Here is a 20,375-nt window from a genome sequence, read left to right as displayed (position 1 = left end):
GCCACGGGAGGCAGGAGCATGCGGCACGACCGGCGCTGCTTTGGGCGGCTGGAGCAAGAAGACCAGAGGTTGAAGAAGCACTACGGCCGTTGGATGGACATCGTACGGTCACTAGAGCTAGAATCGTTCATACTGACTAAGTTGACAAAGTCCTTCGTCCCCGTCAACTTAGTAGGCCCACAAGTCAGCCTCCCAGCAAGGTGGGTCCCAGCTAGCCGGGGGAGTATTCATTTTTTTGTGCGTAATAAGGAGGCACTTCCGGTGGGTCCGAGCTGACAGCGGGGGGGGGGGGGGGGGAACGTTTTTTTTTGCGAAATACGGTGGCCCGTCCGGTGGGTCCCAGCAGTTAGGGGGAAACGATTTTTTTTCGCAAAATACTGGTGGCCCGTCCGGTGGGTCCCCGCTGTCAGGTGGAGGAATAATTATTTTCCGTGTAATAAGGAGGCACTTCCTTGCGGTTGCCGTGGACCCAGCTGTCAGCCTCTCCACGTACAGTACTCTTTCGATGGAAGTCAGTCATTGACCACGCCGCGCCGAGAGCACCACGGCGGTGGACGACGGCGAGGCCTAGGAAGGGGACGACGCAGAGCCGTGCAAGACGCGGCAGTGGATGACCACGCGGAGAGGAGTACGAGCGTTCACTGGTTCGGCTGTGGTGTGAGGCTGTCGTCGCCGCAGAATAACAGGGGTGTGGGTGAGTGGAGGGATGGCCTGGCCAGTGGTGGGAGTAGTATGGGGGCGGTGAGGCCTCCGCGGTAGCACAGCCGGCCACGGGAGGCAGGAGCAGGCGGCACGACCGGCGTTGCTTTGTGCGGCTGGAGCAAGAAGACCAGAGGTTGAAGAAGCACTATGGCCGTTGGATGGACATCATACGGTCACTGGAGTATTGACTAAGTTGACAAAGCTCTCCGTCCCTGTCAACTTAGTAGGCCCACAAGTCAGCCCAACAATATGGTGGGTCCTAGCTAGCAGGGGGTATTCATTTTTTTGGGTGTAATAAGGAGGCACTTCCTTGCGTGCGAAGATATAGCTGGTGGGTCCGACCTGTCAGCAGGGGGAACGTTTTTTCACGAAATACAGAGGCCCTTCCTGTGGGTCCTAGCTTCAGGTGGAGGAATCATTATTTTGCGCGTAATAAGGAGGCATTTCCTTGCGTGCGGCCATGGACCCAGCTGTTAGCCTCTCCACGTACATTCCACTTCCAATGGATGTTGTTCATTGACCATGTTGACCAGGCCGTGCCGAGAGCACCAAGGCGGTGGACGACGGCGAGACCTAGGAAGGGAATGACACGGAGCCAGGGAATACTCGGCAGTTGTTTCCCACGCGGAGGAGTACGAGGGTTTACTGGTTCGTCTGCAGTCGCCGGAGAATAACAGCATGTGTGGGTGAGTAGAGGGATGGCTAGGCCAACGATGGGAGTACGATGGGGCTGTGAGGCCTGCGCGGCAGCATAGCCGGCCGCGGGAGGAGGGAGCAGGCAGTCCCACCGGCGCTTGTTTGAGCGGCTTGAGCATGAAGAGCAGAGATTGAAGAAGCACGACAGCCGTTGGATGGACATCCAATAGTCAGTGCTCTCGTGTGTTGACTAAGTTGACAGGGCGTTGCGTGTGCGTCAACCTTTTTTTAGGAAAGCATACGCGTCAGCCTGTAGTAGGCGCACAAGTCAGCCTCAAATCTGTGGAAAACAGCATACATCCCATCTGCCATTATTTCTAATAATGTACAACCCATTTGCTAATTCTTAAGAATTTTTTTGGAGCTCATCTTTTTTTGTTAGCATCACACCCCATATTGTGGCCATGGTTAAAAAGTATAGGAAATTTTTCATATTTCGGTGCGGTCAACTGTTTTTAATCCAGAAATATTGATTCACATTCAAACTATTTTGAAAAATAATTTATATAAATATAAAATCCAAATAATTGTCCACACATAAAAATCAATGGAATTTAAGATCTTGTAATGAAAAGAAATTGAAACTAATTCCCGGTTTGATGTGTTTTAAAAATGTACAGCCCATTTCTGGGCAAACCGAATGAAAAACTCTCCTCGTCTTGAAAGATTTGCAGCCCAGCAGGTCCGATAAAGCAAGTAGGCCTTGTTTGGGTATTTCTTAAAAAATAGAACTAGGATAGCCATTTTTAGCAATAAAAAAACACAAATGGGCTCATGATGTGGTAAACATAAATAAAACCCTGGCTAGACGGGGCACAACCCCCGCACAGCCCCGTTGTTACCCTGATCAGCCGACTCCATTTTCCTCGAGGGCGTCGCGTCGCGCTCACGGATTTGAGCAGAGTAACGGATGACGAGCCTAGTTGTAGTGCGAGCGAAGAAGAAGGGGAGCTGGGGGTTTTCTGTAAGAGTGAGGAAGAAGGGGAGCTGGGGTTTTCTGTAGGAGTGAGGTGAGGAATTTGGGGGTACGAGTGGAGCAAGCTGACGTGAGGTGGGTGGGAGCGAGGAGGAAGAAGAGCACCCAGGTTTTTGAATTGATTTTACTATTTACTAGTGTGGATGGGCTGTTTTGTCTTGGGACCCGAGAAACAATTACTGCTAGTACAGTGGAGACACTCTACATCTACCCAGAAAAACAATTACTACTAGTACAGTGGAGACACTCTACCGCTTCTAGCTCCTCCTAGGTCATTGAAATGTCTCCCTCTACTGAATGCCGTTATACTTTTGTTCACCGACATGCGGGCCATGCAGCACACGGGCCCAAATGCCATCAACCAAATTAGAAGGCAGTATGCAGGCGGAGAGTCACCCCGGTCGTAGCGTGGCAGTAACGAGCCGTCGTATCACAAAACCCCACCTCCCCGCAGTCTAAGTTTGACGGACGAAGCAACCATCATTTCACTCTTCACTGAATCCCCTTCTCCCTCACCGTCTTCAAGAAAGGCAACACTTGCATCTACCACTGTTCTTCTCTCCGAACGAAGGGAAGGTAAGCGGATCTGTGATGTTGGTATATTTTCGTTCAGAGGAAAAAAAGAACTTCTGCAAAGCAGTAACTGATCCTCACTCTCTTTTTTGTTTCATTGTCATTGCGATTGTGTTTTCCTTTTAGTGGACTCCTAGTATTCATCAGTTTCATGATGGACCAAGGAGAACCAGGCAAAGATCTGCCGATATTGGAGCAGACGCGGGAGGCTGATCCCCACGAGACAGAGAGCTCCAAGAAGATGGAGGCAACCACCGAGGCGACCCCAGATACTGAGATGGTCAACGCCCCGTTTGAGGTTACAGCCCCCGTGGCACTGCAGGAGCAGTTTTCCCCCTTCGAGGATGTGTCCCCCCCCCCCCACCCCGCTGAGCTGCCCAAGGTGATTTCCATCTTTGCCGATCTCGATTGTGGTTTTTCATCTAAGTATGTGGTGATTTTTTTTAGAAAAGGAAGTATGTGGTGATTAATAATGCAAAATTTTATTAGCTTCGATGCCATGGTATACGTAGTGGTTTAAATAACTTGTGTTTCTTATACTGAAAAGTAATTCAGAATTATTTTTTCTATTTCAATTAGAGCCCTGATGCAGACAAGGATTGTGTGGTTGTACATGTCACTCGCTATGAGGCAGACGACCTGAATATACGCACTGGGAAAACAGAGTTCTTAGGCTATTGGATCCTGGAAGCCATTTGCGGTTATACCAATGAAGAGTTGTATTCTAGCCTCACTGTTGTCAGGCGTGTTGTCCAGGGTGTACTGAAGCACAAGAAGTTCAAAGCTACTCCTTCGTTTGTGAGGAATACTGTTCTTGTCAAGCTTACGCGGGAAGTGACGTGGCATGCCTCCACAAACAAGTTTATCAGTGGCAAGGCCACAAGGTTGTCTTCATGAAGGTTCACAGGATTGAGCTGCCGCGGGACGTCCTCGATGATGTTCATGGCAAGGTCCGTCTTGTGTCCAGCCCAAATTAGATCGAGACATGAAATAGTTGCCCCGGCTAGTGTTTAATAGTAGTTTGGATTGTGTCTAATTATCCGAACCTTGCCTGTTATCGACCCCTCTGGGGCTAGTACTCTGTTTGAATCCATCTATGGGAACTGCTGCTACTTTTGTGTGCCCGTGAATCATGTGAGAACCATCATAATTATTGCCGAAACAGATGCGTCCTCACTAGTTTTTTCATGAATATGGCATGGTAAGACATAAGTTGTCATGGTTTATCATACGAGCAATGTGTGTTTTGATTAAATAGAGCACTCGTTCGAGAACCGTGCGCCGACGTATACATAAGTACTTGTAAACACTGTTGGTGCTACCCCACTTGTAAGCAGTTGTGTAAAGCACGACACATTGGCTCAGCTCACTTCAACACTAGGCTATCGACCAACTAACAATCAACAATCTGCTGTCTGACATATAAGCAACTATGTATCCTGTTACAGTGGTTCATGCAGTTAATTGAGGCCACAATGTAATAAATTCCAAACATTCACACGCTAGTCTAGCACTCATGTGGAACACTCACATTAAACTCGTCTTCATAAAAAACTTGAAAAGTATAAGTTAAGCAATTTTATACATCTCAATGATTCATAGAACATAACAAACATATACTAGTTCACAGCAAAAGACAAAGTTGTGAGAAGGTTTACAAATCAGGAAAAAAACAAGCAAGGCTTCTCTCTGAGCAAAGGGCCTCCTGGCAGGCTTAAATTTCCTGGAGTTCACTCTGGTTTTTTCTTGTTGCCACCATTCAGGGTTAGGTTCTCTCATTCCAGAATAACCAATTATAATTGTGGTATCAGCTGGAATGCTGAACTGAACCATGCAGTGTACTGACCAGCTGAAATGCTTGTGCATTCCACTAAATTTAAGCACCGCTATTTGCAGAAATAAGCAGACCACAATGCCTCTTGTCCGCGCACCTGTCCAAAAAACCACCGTGCAGCCGTGCCAGCTAGTCCTTGGTCCATGGATGAACTGGTAGAAAGTGCATTCTGGACTAGGATGCAGTTGTTTTCGCTCGTCCCTGCACTGTAATCAGGAAGTAAAACGTACGAATCAGCTTCTTTTAGATTGCGTTGGTCATTCTACCTTAGTTACTACCAATGTAGGGATACCTTGAAGACGGGATGTTAGACGACGGCAGCGAGGGATAGCCATCTCATTTTGCGTAGTTGTACTAAAACTGAGGTGTGTGCTTTTGATTGCGCGGATAGAAACGATACAGAGACAGACATCCCGAAACAATATGGAGACAGACATCCCTGTTTGCGCAAATAAGATATACGGTTATTTAAACAGTGACAGATATTACTACTTTCCCACGTTTCCTCTTAGAACCAAGTCCTAGATTCATGCTACAGCTTTCCCACTTTCTTCCCTGTTTGAACCAATGCTTTGAGTCGACTGTATGAAATAGTTTTACTTCTAATCTACTACTACTATAATGCGGCAGTTTTGAAATTGGATTTACCACTCCATCTTCGGTTCTCCCGCCCAAACAAGCATTGGCTCAAAATCCACCGTTCATTTCCCCTCTCATGCATATCACTGTCGTCCATCAAACAAAGGATGACATGATCTGACGGCTAAGAGCTGCCGGATTTGCTCTCGCTCCTTGTGCACATGGCCGACTCTGCTCTCCAAGTAAACAAATAAAGAAGTCCCCGTTGAATATGGATTGCACCTACTGAAGTTGAGAAATGTCTAGAAACTGCTGCCACCTCCTCACATGCAAGTACGACAAGTTGGCAAATAGCTAGCACATTTTGGTTCCCCGTTGTCACCTGGGAAATAAACACTCTACTACTAACTTATTTTTTTAGATTACTGTAAAAATTGATTTTTTTAGATGCCGCTATACTGCAAAGTTTACACTGTTCACATAACATAACATTGCATGGCTGATGCTAGCTAAAGTTTTATTCTGCTTCATCGAGAAATGTAATATTTTTATTATTCACAGAAAAAGTGTAATATTTTATTTCAGTCATACATAAGCTATACCTCAAGCTAATATAGGACATGAGTGTCTGTCAGACCTAAATGACTTATTTAGTTGCACAAAATAGTCCATAAACATGCATGTAAACCGCCAAACAACTCTGGAACTATACATCAGTGGAACCTAGGAAACAACATATAATAAAACTACAACTTTTATCTTGTAATCAAATTCTTACTTGGAACTCAGTTTGATTTGTGCAAGTGATTTGCTTCTTATTTCAGAATAGTCCTTAGATCATGCAAACAAACACACTATGATATCTACTCAAGATACGAGTACCCATTTCTCTCTCTAAAAAGAAGGTATATGAGTATCTATCATACAAAACATACATGCAAAGCACGTGCCTTAGTAGAACTCTAGGTGGCTTTGGAACAGCGGACAGAAGTAGAAAAGGATCCACACGAAGGGAGCTGGGGCAGTAGAGCAAGGCAGGTTTCGAAGGAATATATACCTGAGGGTCGTCGGCATGTCGCAAAGACGGCGTCGGGAGGCCGCATCTTGGCCACAATACCGCAGGGAGGAAGAAGGGGTCGGAGGCCCTCCCGAGCCGGCGCTCTCTTGGAGAGAACGGCACGGCCGCCGAACGGGACGCGCGGGCAGCCGTTGGTCTCCTCCCTCGCCGCCGACGACAGCGTGAACGATGCACCTACACCCCTGCCCCGGTCGAGGATGTCCGGCCGAATTTGTGACCAGCCGTGAGCTGAGAGAGAGTGTAGCCACCTATGTGTTGCTTAGGTCTGGAGAGCATGAGAGTGTGAACGAGAGGAACCCTAGTAAAGCAAGCGCTAAGGCTCCTACTTTTATATATAGTGGAGTGATTGTGTTGTACCAGCTTCAAAAAAATGCGCTCCTACGTGTACCCGCGAGTGGGTGTGAGAGAACTAGTGCGTGCGTGCACCGCTTCTCTTCGTGAGAGTACAATATACTATGCCCAAAGAACGTTCGTCGCAAGAGTAATAGTACAAGTGTGTGACGTGTGAGCTAAAATAAAATGTGCGCACCGTCTTTTGTTTTTTAGAAGTTCTGAGGGTAGGGTGTGAAGAGCACATATGTGCGTGACGTCTACCTGCAGATAGATGGTGGGTGCGACATGCGAGTCTGCGAGAGGACTCGGGAGATTCGTGACTCGTGAGGGTGCGTGTGCGTGAGAGAGAGGGGGGCACATATCAATGCAATGCATGTGTTCGTAAATCATTATCCGACAAACGTTCACCACAAGCCTTTTCCTGACGAACGCCGTAAGGACCATTAGATCGGCATCCGACAGTGTCAGTTTTGCCATGTCATTTAACAGAACAGCCACTCCTCCTACACACAAATCTTCCACGTGAGTGTTAGCAACTGCCGTATGCTCCCTCCGTTCTGAAATGCAGTGCATATAGCTTTATTGAAAATTCGAACCTCGCAAACTTTTACCGAGTTTTCGTGTACCAAATTGCACATGTAGAATACCATGTATATATCATTTCATTCATGTTCGAGAGGTAACTATAAAGTTGGGTGAGGAGTCTACAAAGAAAGACCATCGTATCACCCGCAGCAATTTCAAGCATCCTTTAGTGTCGAGGAATATCATAGGAACTCTATATGATATGATTTTTATAGGATTTTTTCCTTTAGAGCTAATTGGTTCATAGGAATAGATTCATATACTCCACATTTCAAAGGAAATAAACATGATATCATTTCTATAGCTTTAGATCCACTTGGTTCATATGAATGGATTCCTATACTCCCTTAATTTCAAAGGAAAATAAACATTAGCTATATTCAATAGAAAAGTTCCTATGATATGAACCAAATTACATCTATTTTCTAATCCCTCCTCATAGGAATTGAGAAACATGTCATCTCTATATTCAATAGAAAAGTTCCTATGATGTGAACCAAATGACATCTCTTTTCCAATCCCTACTCATAGGAATTGAGATGCTCCATGCCATCTCTTTCCCGACAACTTCCATGTATACATCTTCTATTCCTAAATAGATAGTACAACCCACTAGTAGCTTTTTTCCAAAACATGCAACTATGGCACAAGAACTATATAGTGTGCCAATAACTTTGAAAGATGGTCACTGGATGAAGCTAACCCGACAGTGCAGAGATAGGCAAATCCGAGCACTACTGGCCGTTGGATATCATCAACATTCCACCAGGTCTGCCACATGTACAATTTAGAAGACTCCATGGTTGAACTTAAGCATAATGCACAAACCTCAAAACACAAGCACATCTCCTTTGTTCTAGAATCTTCTGTATCATAATTGATTATTTTTTTCTAAATGAATTGCCATTATTTGTTTTTACTTTATGATTTACTCCCTCCGTTCCAAAATAGATGACCCAACTTTGTACTAACTTTGTACAAAGTTAGTGCAAAGTTGGGTCATCTATTTTGGAACGGATGGAGTACAATGCACAACCCCATGAATCTTAACATTTTTATAAAACTTATTGATTTTGAATGAGATGAACTATAAGAACTAAACGAACATCTACATCATGCATATATGACTCAAAGCTTTACATCCTATAGTGTGTATTTATTCATAATTTGGTTTCGAAATCTCATGCGTTCAATACATGTGTACCTTACTAGTTTTCAATAGAGTAGAAAATTTCATGCGGCCCCGGGTATATCAAAAATGCAGGGCCCATGCATCATTGCCTTTCGGTCGAACCTATGTCCACAATTTTTTGTACGTACTATATCTCCACTGGTCCCCGAACCCAAAATGCTGCCTCGTTCCCGTAAAACCAAGCGGCCCACACATATTTAAGGCGTCGGCTCGAATCCGTTTACTATGACGTGGCCCCGCACGCCGTAGTACTCCTATAAACCCTACCACCGCACTCATCATCGGTTTTCTTCAAGAGGACGAGGGAGAAGCCGATTTTTAGTGGAGGCGCTTTCAAAAAAAGGATCTATAGTGGAGACCCCTACCCTAGGGTGCCCTAGGTAGCTGTCGCACGCATCATTGTTTTCTCTTTTCTTTATGCTCTTGCGCCCTAGAGTGAAATGATGGTTGCTTCGTCCGTCCAGCTTAATGTGGGAAAGGTGGGGCTTTGTGATTTGACCCCTCGTCGCTCATTTTCTACTACTGCGGCGCTACGACCGAGGTGCCTCCAATTCCAACCGCTGCTCCGAACTATAATTTGGTGCATCGCACGTGGAACAAGACGGTGGATGAGCCACATGTCGGCCAAAGGGGTCCTGCTAAGTGTGTCGCCATTTCGTGTGCGGACTGACCCTGCTTGAGTTGCTACGCTAACACGACAGGAGCAGCCTACCACTTGGTTTTGCTCCTTGGTGAATCCCAACTATATTGATCTAAAAAATACGTGCTGAACTACCCTCTCCATCTCGGTTTTTTTATTTTTAGGCGTCTCGGTTTATAGGGCCTGCACGTAGTTCTAGGTCATCTATTTGACTAAATAAATATGAGTTACTATGTCACAAAAAGTATATCATTTGATTCTTAAGCGGATGTAGTTGTATTTAAAAGTCGAGGGTGGGGCTTTTCCTGCGCGATAGGCGGCGGGGCAGTTCCGCCTAGTCGGTTCGACAGAGACGCGAGAAGACGAGGGAGTAGGCTGCTGCAAACATAGGGCTGTGTGATTTGACAGCGAGTTACTGCTGGACGGGTGGGGCCCCGTGATTTGACTTGCCATTATCATTTTAACTACGGCGCTACGACCGGCGTGAGTCCCCCAGATTCCTGACCACCTCCATACAGGTGCCTCTCCCAATGCTCCACCATGTAGTAGAGGCTGGCTCTTGCATGAGAGCCCACTTCTCCACTTTTTCCTTGCCTCTCTTTCCTCCACATATGCAAAAATGCCATGTAGAGCGCACTATTGTACTTACTTTTACTTGCTCCTACAGGTGCTTAAGCTTGCCACATAGGCATAAAGTCCGATGTGGCAAGTTAATCAAGAAGAGAGAGACTAGTTTGGTGACCCAAGGAAGAAATGGTGCTAAGCGCGTGTACCTAGGTGAAAAGACAATTTTGAGTCTATAGCTAATTAAATGAAGCAAACTTAGCAACACCATTTCATTGGAAGAGGTCACTCCTTGGCAAATGCAATAAATACACGCGCTTAGCACCGTTTCTTCCTTGAGTACGAAGAAAGAGATAGAGAGGAGTAAAAAATACACTTATAGCCAACCTTGTTGTAGTATGAGTGACTAAGTGATGACTATGTATGACATGCCAACATCAGATAGCCTAACGCACCGTGTTAAATCTCCAAGGGCGCGACCGTGCAAGCAACGCGACGGTCGTGGTAGGCGCGACCATGATACGGGCTGCTGGCAGCCCTTGGATCTGAGATCAAACGGTCGCATGCTAAGTTGCTGAAAATTTGCAGAATAACCCTCCAGGATAGGATATTCACCCATAGGTCTAGAATCACGCCATGCAACCGTTCAATCTCAGATCCAAGGGCTCTTGGAAGCCCGTATCATGGGAGAATGGAAAGCCACTACCCTGCCGTTCGCACGCTGGCAGTTCGCTCCTACTCGTCCCCGCACGTCCTACAATACTACGGCGGTTCGCTCCTAGTCGCCCCGTCCATTCACATTACGGCAGTTCCACTAATCCTAACCCTCCTCCCAAATCCATGGTGTCTCAAATCTCCACGATCGGCGGTGAATACAAGGTTAGAACCATCACCGGCGATGAGTTCGACATCATCTACACCCGTTCTTCCACGACGGTGAAAGGATGCCTTTCTTGCTTCAACTGCATGTTCGAAAACTCAGATGATGAGTGGGTCGTTGGGCTAGATGTTGAGTACACCACAGTCCTAAGAAGAGAGAAGAATCTAAAGGACGAATAGAGGAAGAAGCCCGCCGTGATCCAAGATTGCATACATAATGTTTGCTTGGTCTACCACATATGCCATGCCGACGTTGAGTGCCAGGATTTTAAGAACTTCCTCAAGGACAAAACAGTGAAATTCGTTACTGTAGACTTTGGTAACGACAAAGAAGTCCTGCGTCGGATAGGCCTCGTTGTAGGCAACACCTTCGACCTCCAGAAGAATCGGCTGGTGTCCTCTCGTCAGCCTTCAATGCTGACCCTGGCAGGAGCCATGTTTCATCCTTCATACGGTAAACTGGAGAAACCTCATTACACGTTTCATCATCATGCATGGCAGCGGAATGTACTAGATATAGACCACATCCACTACGCTGCAATGGATGGCTACCTTTGCTTCAATATCTACAAGGGTTGGATGAAGAGCAACAGCCAAGTGTGCGGTTCAAGCAAAGAAGTATCGGCCAAGAGGAAGAGGGACAAGGACGAAGTCGAGGACGTGGACGAGGACTCCGAGTAAGGTGGCAGTGTCATTGCTCATGTTGGTTCTAATGCAGTGTCTACCGGAATAGTTGCAAAGTTTAATTTCAGGTGTGGTTAATTTAATTTGAGGGGTGTGTTGTGCTGAGCCCCCAGCAGAACTATGTTATGTTTCTTCTCGTTACTTTAACTCTTCAGTACATACATACTAGTATTTCTTACATTTCATCTTTTAGTTGGCAACTCGTTTCTTCACATTATATATGTATAATATATATGGCCAACATCATATAGCCAGCAGTTTAGTTGTCAAAGAATTTCAGGGTGCTTAGTTTTGTCAAAGAATTCTAGGATGCTTAGAGGATCCTTGGATCCAAGGGACTTATTTTAGTCTGACTAAAAATAGTCTCTTTAAGAGGCTAAAGTTCCAAGCACCCCTGACTAAAGAGGGGCTAAAACTAGTCTTGAGACTAAAAAAATTTAGTCAGGGGTACCCCTACTAAAATGTGGATTAGTCCTCTCTCTACTCATTTAACTCCTCTCCTTTAACACAGGCGAGTTCTGGATTGGAGGGTTTGGAGGATAATAAATGCTCATTAACTTGATTTTAGCCTTTTTAGTATTTGGATCCAAGCATGGGTGAGGCTAGCATGTTTTAGTCCCACTACTTTTAGTCATGGGACTAAAACGTATCCAAGCACCCTCTTAGTTTTATTTGAGGGGTGGGTTGTGCTGGACACCATTATTGTGACTAGCCTTTTTAATAGTACTATATGCATAATTTGGCGACGAGCGCTCTCTATATGTACCACCTTTTTTTAATTTCAATTTTTGCTCCATGGCGCAATCCATCGATAGTACTACTGTACAAAAGTATATATATATTTTAAAAGGCTAGAGTACTGTTCATCACATATATAGCCAGTTAAATTCTCAACCTAGAACGACGTGCATGCCATGTAGTAAACCGATACGGAGGAAGTATAGTAAAAATGAGGTGATTTTACCGAGCGATCGGCGGGGGAGCATGGCCCATCATGTGGTCCCACGTGTCATGATGTACCAAGGCGATGCGCGTGTCCCTCTTGAGGCAGAAGCAATACTAGTACGTGGTTTGAGATGATGGCGAACCGAAGTGTGAAATAATGGTTGCTTCGTCTGTCTGGGAAAGTGCGGCATTGTGATTTGACGTCTCATTGCTCATTACTACTACTGGGCCGGTACAAGTGGGTGCGTCCCCCCTGCTGTTCTGCACTATTATTTGGTGCTTGACACGTCGACCCAGTTGCTATATGTCCCACATGTCGGCGACAGAAAGTATAGAATTCATGAAAGGGAGCGTCGACTGAGGAGTATACTACAGAATTCATGAAAGGGAGCGACTTAGTTTTGGAAAAATTTGTTTTTACGGAGTACGTACCCGCTAGGGTTTATAGGGCTCATCTAAAAATATTCGTTTTTCCGTTTGGTAAGTCTCAATTCTACTATACTAGTAGTAGTACCATTACATGTTGGATTTCGAGGTGCGTTAGATCACTCGACCCAAGCAATGTCAAGAGGAAACTAACCAATGCATGTACAAGTTCATGGAAATTTAGTGTCCATTCATGCATTCGTTCTAATTAATTCCTCGGTAAACATAACTTCTTGAGAAAAACGAGCGTACTAATTACTTGTGCAAAATACGAAATTAATTCGACCACTCACCGTCTACCTTGGTTGGAGAGATTTTGAAATTGAGCCATAAACTGGAAAGGAGGGAGTAGTAACTTTTGTCTCGATTACTATTTGTTGCCTTGTATAGATGCAAAATGTATTTTTTATAGTGGCCTTGTATAAGTAAATGGAGGGAGTACTAACCAAAGTACATAGTAGGGACGAGGAGTAAACGGAGGGAGTAGTAAAATTTTCTCCTCATGCTGCGAGCCACCGCGCGCGTGGGCGAGGGAGCGGGCGTAAGGCGTAGTAAGCAAGCTTCACCTCATCCTGCGAGCCACCACGCCCGTGGGTGGGGGAGACGGCGTACTAAGCAAGCTTCTCCTCGTTCTGCGAGTTGGCGGGACACATCAAAAGTACTCCAGTGTATAGAGCCTTGCCTCTAAGGTAGGCCCCACATGGTTTGCCTCTTTTTTTAATTTAACATAACGCGTCAAGTCGCAATTTGTTTGTTCACCCGTGGTAGACGATCCTCCCTTCACCAAGTGGACAACCAGTACACGTGCCAAATTACCACGTGGGCTGCCTTTTTTGTACAGAAATGAGCTCCAGCGTGTACCCGCGCGGATGTGGTTGGGAAAGAGACGGGAGTACGTGCGCCGTGCATGCACCTCTTCTCTTCGTGCACGTCCCCCACCTACGTGGGTGTGTGTGAGAGAGATACAAACCTAGATATAATGCGCCGTCCATCCCCATGCCTCCGCCCAGTCCGACCACCAGTCACCACCACGCCCCACTCCTCCTCACCTTATCTCTCATATTTCTCCCTCCATTTTTATATACAAGGGGCCACTATCAAAATTACAATTTGCAGATATACAAGGCCACTAACACTAATCGATGCAATATTAATGGTGTTTGCCTCGTGGTACTAGCAAAGGAGGACATTAATTATCCCTTGCATGCATGCGGGAGTTTGTAAAAAAATGCATCTTGATGTTTCGTGCAATGCACGGGCATCTTGCTAGTCCATGAAAACAACACATGGAAAAATTCCACGGCTTGGGGCGGCAACTGGCTCCGTCGGGCGAGGGGAGGGAGGTGGATCAGCGAGCTGCATAGCTCGTATCCGGCGGGCTACCCAGCCGGCTTGGATGCGGAATAACTAGTCTTCGTAAGCCATTGTAAGAGTGGACAAAATGGTGGAGGAGATAGGGGAGCGGCCCGGTCATGAACGGACGTGTGTCCAGAGTGGGTTTCTCGGCTTCCACACGGGCGGGTTTCATGGAGGCGTTTGAATGCGGCACGGAGGCGTGTTCAGCCGGGCGTGCCGCGAGTGGCGCCCTCGACTCTGACCTAGGACACCACGCCGTTCTTCCACTGACATGTGGGCTCTTTGGGTGCATGGCATGCATGTCAGTGACCCAACGCAGGCAGCGCACAACAGAGGAACCTTTGGTGGGCCAGGGCGGTCAGAAGCGGGCATTTCATAAACCGATGATTGTTCATTGAGTGTGACGTCATCTTTTTAATGTAGATAAGCCTACTATGTTGATAGCACGTTCGATATGTTGTGATTCATAAAGACCGCTGCAAACATCAATGTTCTGCTTATCACAGATAAGATTGATTAATACCCATAACAATCCATGTCCTTAACAAAGGGTGCATGCACGTATAGGTTGAACGTCTGTCTTGCGTCGTGTGCTGTGTGCATGCAGGCATGTGAGTATTGCGTGCGTGCAAGGGTACGTTTCAGTGTTGCATGAATGGGTGTGTACGTGCGTGTGTTCGTGAGTGCATGTGTACGTGTCAGTGTTGCACGCCAGCATGCGTGCGTGTGTACGTGTTAGTGTTGCACGCCTACATGCGTGCGTGTCTTGCGTGCGTGCATGTGTACGTGCGGGGTGAGGCTACACGTCAGTCGACTGACTTTTTCATCTCTGGTCATTAGATTTTCCAGCCGTTGGATACGAAATCAAGGGCCTCTAGTTTATCGTCAAACTCCACCCCCTCTGAGCCGCCAGACACCACCGGCCGAACCGCCAGCCCCCGCCGCCCGCGGCCGGCCCGCCCTCCCCGAAACCACTCCCCACTGCCGGTCCGCCGCCGCACCGGCCATCCCTCTCCGACACCGAGCTTTTTCTCCGTGGATCCCCACCCCACCGCCCAATGAACGCCCCCCAACCGCCGGTGACTTCCAACCAGAGGTCTCACGACTTCGAATACCCACCGACCACTAATTTATTACCATTTATGTCCTTCATATACGCGCTGACGGGTGGGCCCTATGGTAATGTGCGCTGCTGAATGTAGACCGTTTGACTGGTCAATTGATCGTGTTATCAACAAATTACGGAGCTGTATGGTGAGCCACTGACCGTATGATCACCCTAAAATGTACTCCTATTTTATTAACACAGTACAGACTCAAACTACCATTTCTTTCTTTCATATACGGGCTGACAGGTGGGCCCCATGGTTACACGCCCCGATGGTGCAACACTAGTTGCGCCACGTGGAACATTTGACTGGTCAATTGATTGTGTCATCAACAAAATACAGAGTTGTACGGCTGAGCCAGTGACCGTATAATCATGATATGTATTTGTTTAACACGGTACAGACGCAAGGGCTCATATATACGCGCAAGCACTCACCGTTATAAGCGCACACACGCAAACCCTACCCCTATGAGCACCTTCGAGAGAGTGGGTCAGCATATATGATCTTGAGATTTTACGAAGTCACCATAGGTGCCTCGTAGTCGAGTGGAACGTCTCCTCCCACTAAACGTATGTCGCTGGAAAATACTGAAATTAATACAAGATAAATGCGAGCACCGGGACTTTAACTTTGGTGGGCTCGAGAAACCACTGTCCTCTAACCATCCAACCACATGTTGGTTAGCACGACAAAATGTATGTGGTGACCGTGATGAGCTTATTCTGAAGTCCAGTGACCATATCGTGCTTCCGCTTCAAATACAATGACCGTAAGTGTCGTCAACAAAATACGGAGCACGCATCAAATGCAAAGTCCGTCAGTGTCATCAATAAAATATGGAGACGTATCGTGAGCTAGATACTGTTGTACTATTGTATATGCTTATTTTCTTAGTGGCCGATTGCGTGTGTGGTGTGGTGGGCACATCCACTACTAGATTTCCCACTATAACCGAGGGTCAAATTACCGTCGGATATTTTTGCTCACCGTCGGATTTCTGCATAACTGACGGTACACTGTCGGCAATCTCCCGTCGGCTATGCTTGGTCGGCCATTACCGTAATATCCGACGGTACTGTAGGGCAATACCTTCTTCAACGGTAATTAGCCGACGGTGAGCCGTCGGACATGTTTTGGTCACCAGACGACTCACAGAAACTTGACGACGCTTATAGCTGAGGGTTCCCCGTCGGGTATTTATTTTCTGACAGTTATGACTTGCCTTCGACTTTTGTAATAGTTGACGGTATATATTTGACCCTCGGGGTTCATTATAGCCGAGAGGAGGACCAAACTGTCAACTAGGATGACCGCTGACTGTGTATAAACCCCTACGGGGATTCATTTAGTTGAGAGGCCAAACGACACCCTCAATACATAGATTCACCGATGGTGTGAAGTTTCCATTGGCATATTGTGTAGCTGTGATGCTTGTTCCATGGTAGGCCATTAGTCACCCTTCAAGGATTGCTTTCCATTTCAAATATATCTCATAATTGCACAACCCACATATGACCAAGAAGCATAAACTATTATATTTAGCACACCATTCATAATATCAGAAGAGTCACATCAAAATTACATTGATCACCGTGATCTATCTAGGAAGTTTGAGATGCAAAACAAAATAGTAACTAAGATCTATGGTCCAAGCATTATGCATAAGCTAAATTGACCAGAACTTCATAACTTCACTTTGTTGCATGTCTTGACGAAAGACATTAGACTCATCACCCTGCATCACCATATGTATCATAACGCTCAACAATCATTTCCATAGACATCACCCACCTTGCCATATATCACAATTCCTCCAGTACTATTTCCAATTCCTAAGAAATGATTAGATAAGTTGTTAGGGAGATTAAATATGATGCAATACAGTTAAAATTTAATTGTGGATACTGTTAAAAAACTTAGATGTTCTAATTGACTGGTTAGCTGCTATCTAATAGTATAACTACGTATTCATCTTTTGATCCTTCACATGCAATTTTCAGGGTAATATGAATCAGCAGGAACACACTCCAAATGATAGACAGTACTACACATTGCTCTGTGTACAAAAGGAATAATCTACCAATAAACCACACTGATTTCAATTTCATTATAAGTTTGTAGCGGTTCAGATCACATCATGCTTTTCGAATTACTTGTAACATTCATATAATTCAAAGCACATGACATTATTCTAATTCACTGTAACAATCCTATGTCCAGAAACATGTGCTATGGTTAGACCAAGATTGCTATAATGAAACCAAGCTTGTCGTACATTCTCAAAAGTATCAAGGTCTCAAAAGCTGAGGACGCAAAGAGCAAAGCTAGTACAGGGAAAGCCAAAAGCTAGAAAGGAGGACGCCTGGCATATTGTCTAATGTTGAAGTATTTTTCTCTGTGCAAATGATTTGACTGTAATTAATTATAGCAACATCTCTGCCTATATGAGTTCAAGCCAATTGTGCCCCTTAGATACTCTTATACTAAGAATTAATAATCAAGTACACTGGAAGTACAGAAAATTATCTACAACTCTCGCATTGTCACTATAAATCAACTTTGAAAGTATCTCATCCAAAAACAGATAAACGTAATACTACAACAAGTAAATGCTGCATGACTACAGTACTGCTTTGATTAGAACATCTAGTTTTTTTAATCAGAATTGAACACAAACAAGATACTCTGCAGTCTGCAGATGAAAAGAGAAGAAACAAAATACCTTCAGCAGCGACGGGAGGTCATCGTGATTGGAAAAGGTCATCAGGCGAAGGGGGTGCCGTTGTGTGGCAAGGTTCACTGTTCCACCCTTCCTCGCCCAGCATAAAACAGGCTCAGTAGACCATCGGATTCTGGGGGCTTGAGTCATGTGCCTAAGCTCAGAAGCTTTATATTCTTGCTCTTCAGGTAGGCCCGACTTAGACCTGCATGATAGCATAGTGCATTTAAGTATAATAAGAAGCCCCTGCTCTACATATTTGAGAAAGAACACACGGGACATGATGTTAACATGACAGTGGCTGCATCAACCTTAGGCACATGAGTTAAATGTTCCAGAACTACAAAATACTGTGAAGAAAAGCAAAAGCGAGATTTTAAAACTTACAATTATATCTACAAACCCAAACTGAAGGAAAAGTAACCAGGAATGTACGTACTCCATGAATGGAGGGCCTCCATGTTAATTGGTTTGCTTAGCAGGGACTGCTAGTTAAGCTATACAATAGTATGAAGTATACATCCCGATCATGATTACACACGCTGACACAGTGTCTCTTCTCTGTACTATAGTGCCAACTGCTGCAATTAGCTAGCCTTGGCCAAACATATATGCATCAACACAAGTCCGCTAGCTCACCTCACTGGCACCAAATGTCCATCCGCTAGTTAATGAAACTATTTTTCAACACATAGGCTTACTTTATTTTCAAAACTAATAGGCTTGGCTTTGTTTTTCAACAACCATATAAAAATTAGACCTAAACAGATATGCAAACAACCATGGCCATTGGCCTCGATGTACAACCTGAATCTCACCACCACAGTAGCCTGCCGTGGCACATCTCCTCCATCTACCCAGTATTCAACTTGAAACACACGAGCAAATCCTACACCCCAACCACCATAAAAAAGCCCACCATCCATTACAACAGAACACATACGCCACACAGATGACCTGCTCGACGAATTGTGCGAAGGAGGTGGCGACCAAACCTGGTACTGGCAGGCGAATGCGCGAGTGAGCGTGGTCCACTCGGCAACATCAGGTGACCACTTGGATGAGGAGGAGCTTCAAGAAAGGGCAGAAGGCCGATACATGGCGCATGAGGTGGAGGGATAGAGAGCCGACGAAGAATACCGCTGCGGTCCTGAGGAGAGGCGTGGAGCACCTATTGGTTGGGGCGACGAGGCCAAGCCAACCAGATCCGGCAGCGTCGTGCCTGAGGGCTGCCACATCTGAGGGCCACGAAGACCTATACGGGAGTTGAAGGGAGCGGGTGATGTTACTGGACTAGGGAGGGCGACGAGGGTGGAAGTACGCAGCCGGATTGACGGCTGATGGCGGGGTTGGCGCATGGCGGCGAGGAAGCGAGAAGAGAAGATGCAGAGTGGGAGGTTTCATCAGAGGGAAAAGGGGCGAGGGATGGGAGGACGTGGGCACGTGGCCGATAGAAGATGGGCTGTAAAATTTGCTCAGGGCAAGAGGGAAATAATGGCGCGAGGTGAAATGGTTCTTTGGTTCTGTCTGAAAAAAGAATGTTATATAAAAATTAGAGGTAATATCATCGGTGGTGCTTAAACTTGTCACCAAAGTTCACTTTGGTGCCTAAACTTGAAAAATACATCAAATTAGTTTTAGAACTTGGCACGAGTGTGCAAATACGGTGCTAATCCAATCCACAGATTTATAACGCGCTGATGTGGCATCGTATTTGATTAGCATTATGTGTGTCTCCATGAGCATTGGGCCTCATATGTCAGAATAAAAGTAAATAAATGATAAAAAAAAATCCCCTCCACAACTCGAACATACCAAGTCAAGCTAACCAAGGACGAGCCTAACCAATAGACCACTCAAGTTTCCTAGTTATAAATGAACACATTCGTGTGGTTTAAGAACACACTTGTGTACTTTAAATGGCCCACGTTGCAATTGTCAGCTTTTTTATTTATTTTTTGTATTTGTAAAATGTACGTATATTATAATGATTGTAATTAAAAAATGTTAAAATTACTCGCAAAAAATGTTAAAACATTCATGTGTTATAAATATTATACATACAAAAAATAACATAATTAGCAAAACGTTCAAGTAATTTTAAAAAAGTGTTGACGCTTATTTTTGAAAAAAAAATCATATGAATGAAATAGTATTTCAGATTATATTTTTTTTGTATAACTTAGAATAATACAAATTACAATTAATAATTATTGTTTTAACTATACAAACATTTGAATGATTATATATGCATATTTTTAGAATTCATACATTTGTAATTTAAGAATTTTTATGTAATTTTAAAATATCCATTATTATTTATATTTTTTTATGTTTTTATAAATATATACGTGTGACTCTATTTAAGTTATATAGAAATTAAGAATGTATGCCACGTGTGAAAGTTATCACAAGTGAATATAAATAAAAATGTTTGTATCCATAATTTTGTACAATTTAAAGATAAGTCACGAGGTATATTTTTTGTACATTTACTATACA

General features: G+C 45.0%; 1 long non-coding RNA gene across 1 annotated transcript; it reads right to left on the bottom strand.

Annotated features, from left to right (window-relative positions):
* Nucleotides 1-16,702: 16,702 nt before the first annotated feature.
* On the bottom strand, nt 16,703-19,283 carry LOC125523118 (uncharacterized). The gene is made up of 3 exons (XR_007290109.2): nt 18,869-19,283; nt 17,877-18,078; nt 16,703-16,986 (listed from the first exon to the last, which is right to left on the bottom strand). It is a non-coding gene; the product is annotated as an uncharacterized LOC125523118 (long non-coding RNA).
* Between the last annotated feature and the right edge of the window lie 1,092 nt (nt 19,284-20,375).

The sequence above is a fragment of the Triticum urartu genome, chromosome 7A, assembly GCF_056163025.1.
Source record: "Triticum urartu cultivar PI428250 chromosome 7A, HENAU_Tu73, whole genome shotgun sequence".
Taxonomy (NCBI): domain Eukaryota; kingdom Viridiplantae; phylum Streptophyta; class Magnoliopsida; order Poales; family Poaceae; genus Triticum; species Triticum urartu.
The sequence above is the reverse complement of the archived record's forward strand: the minus strand, read 5'-3'. Positions and strand labels throughout refer to the sequence as shown.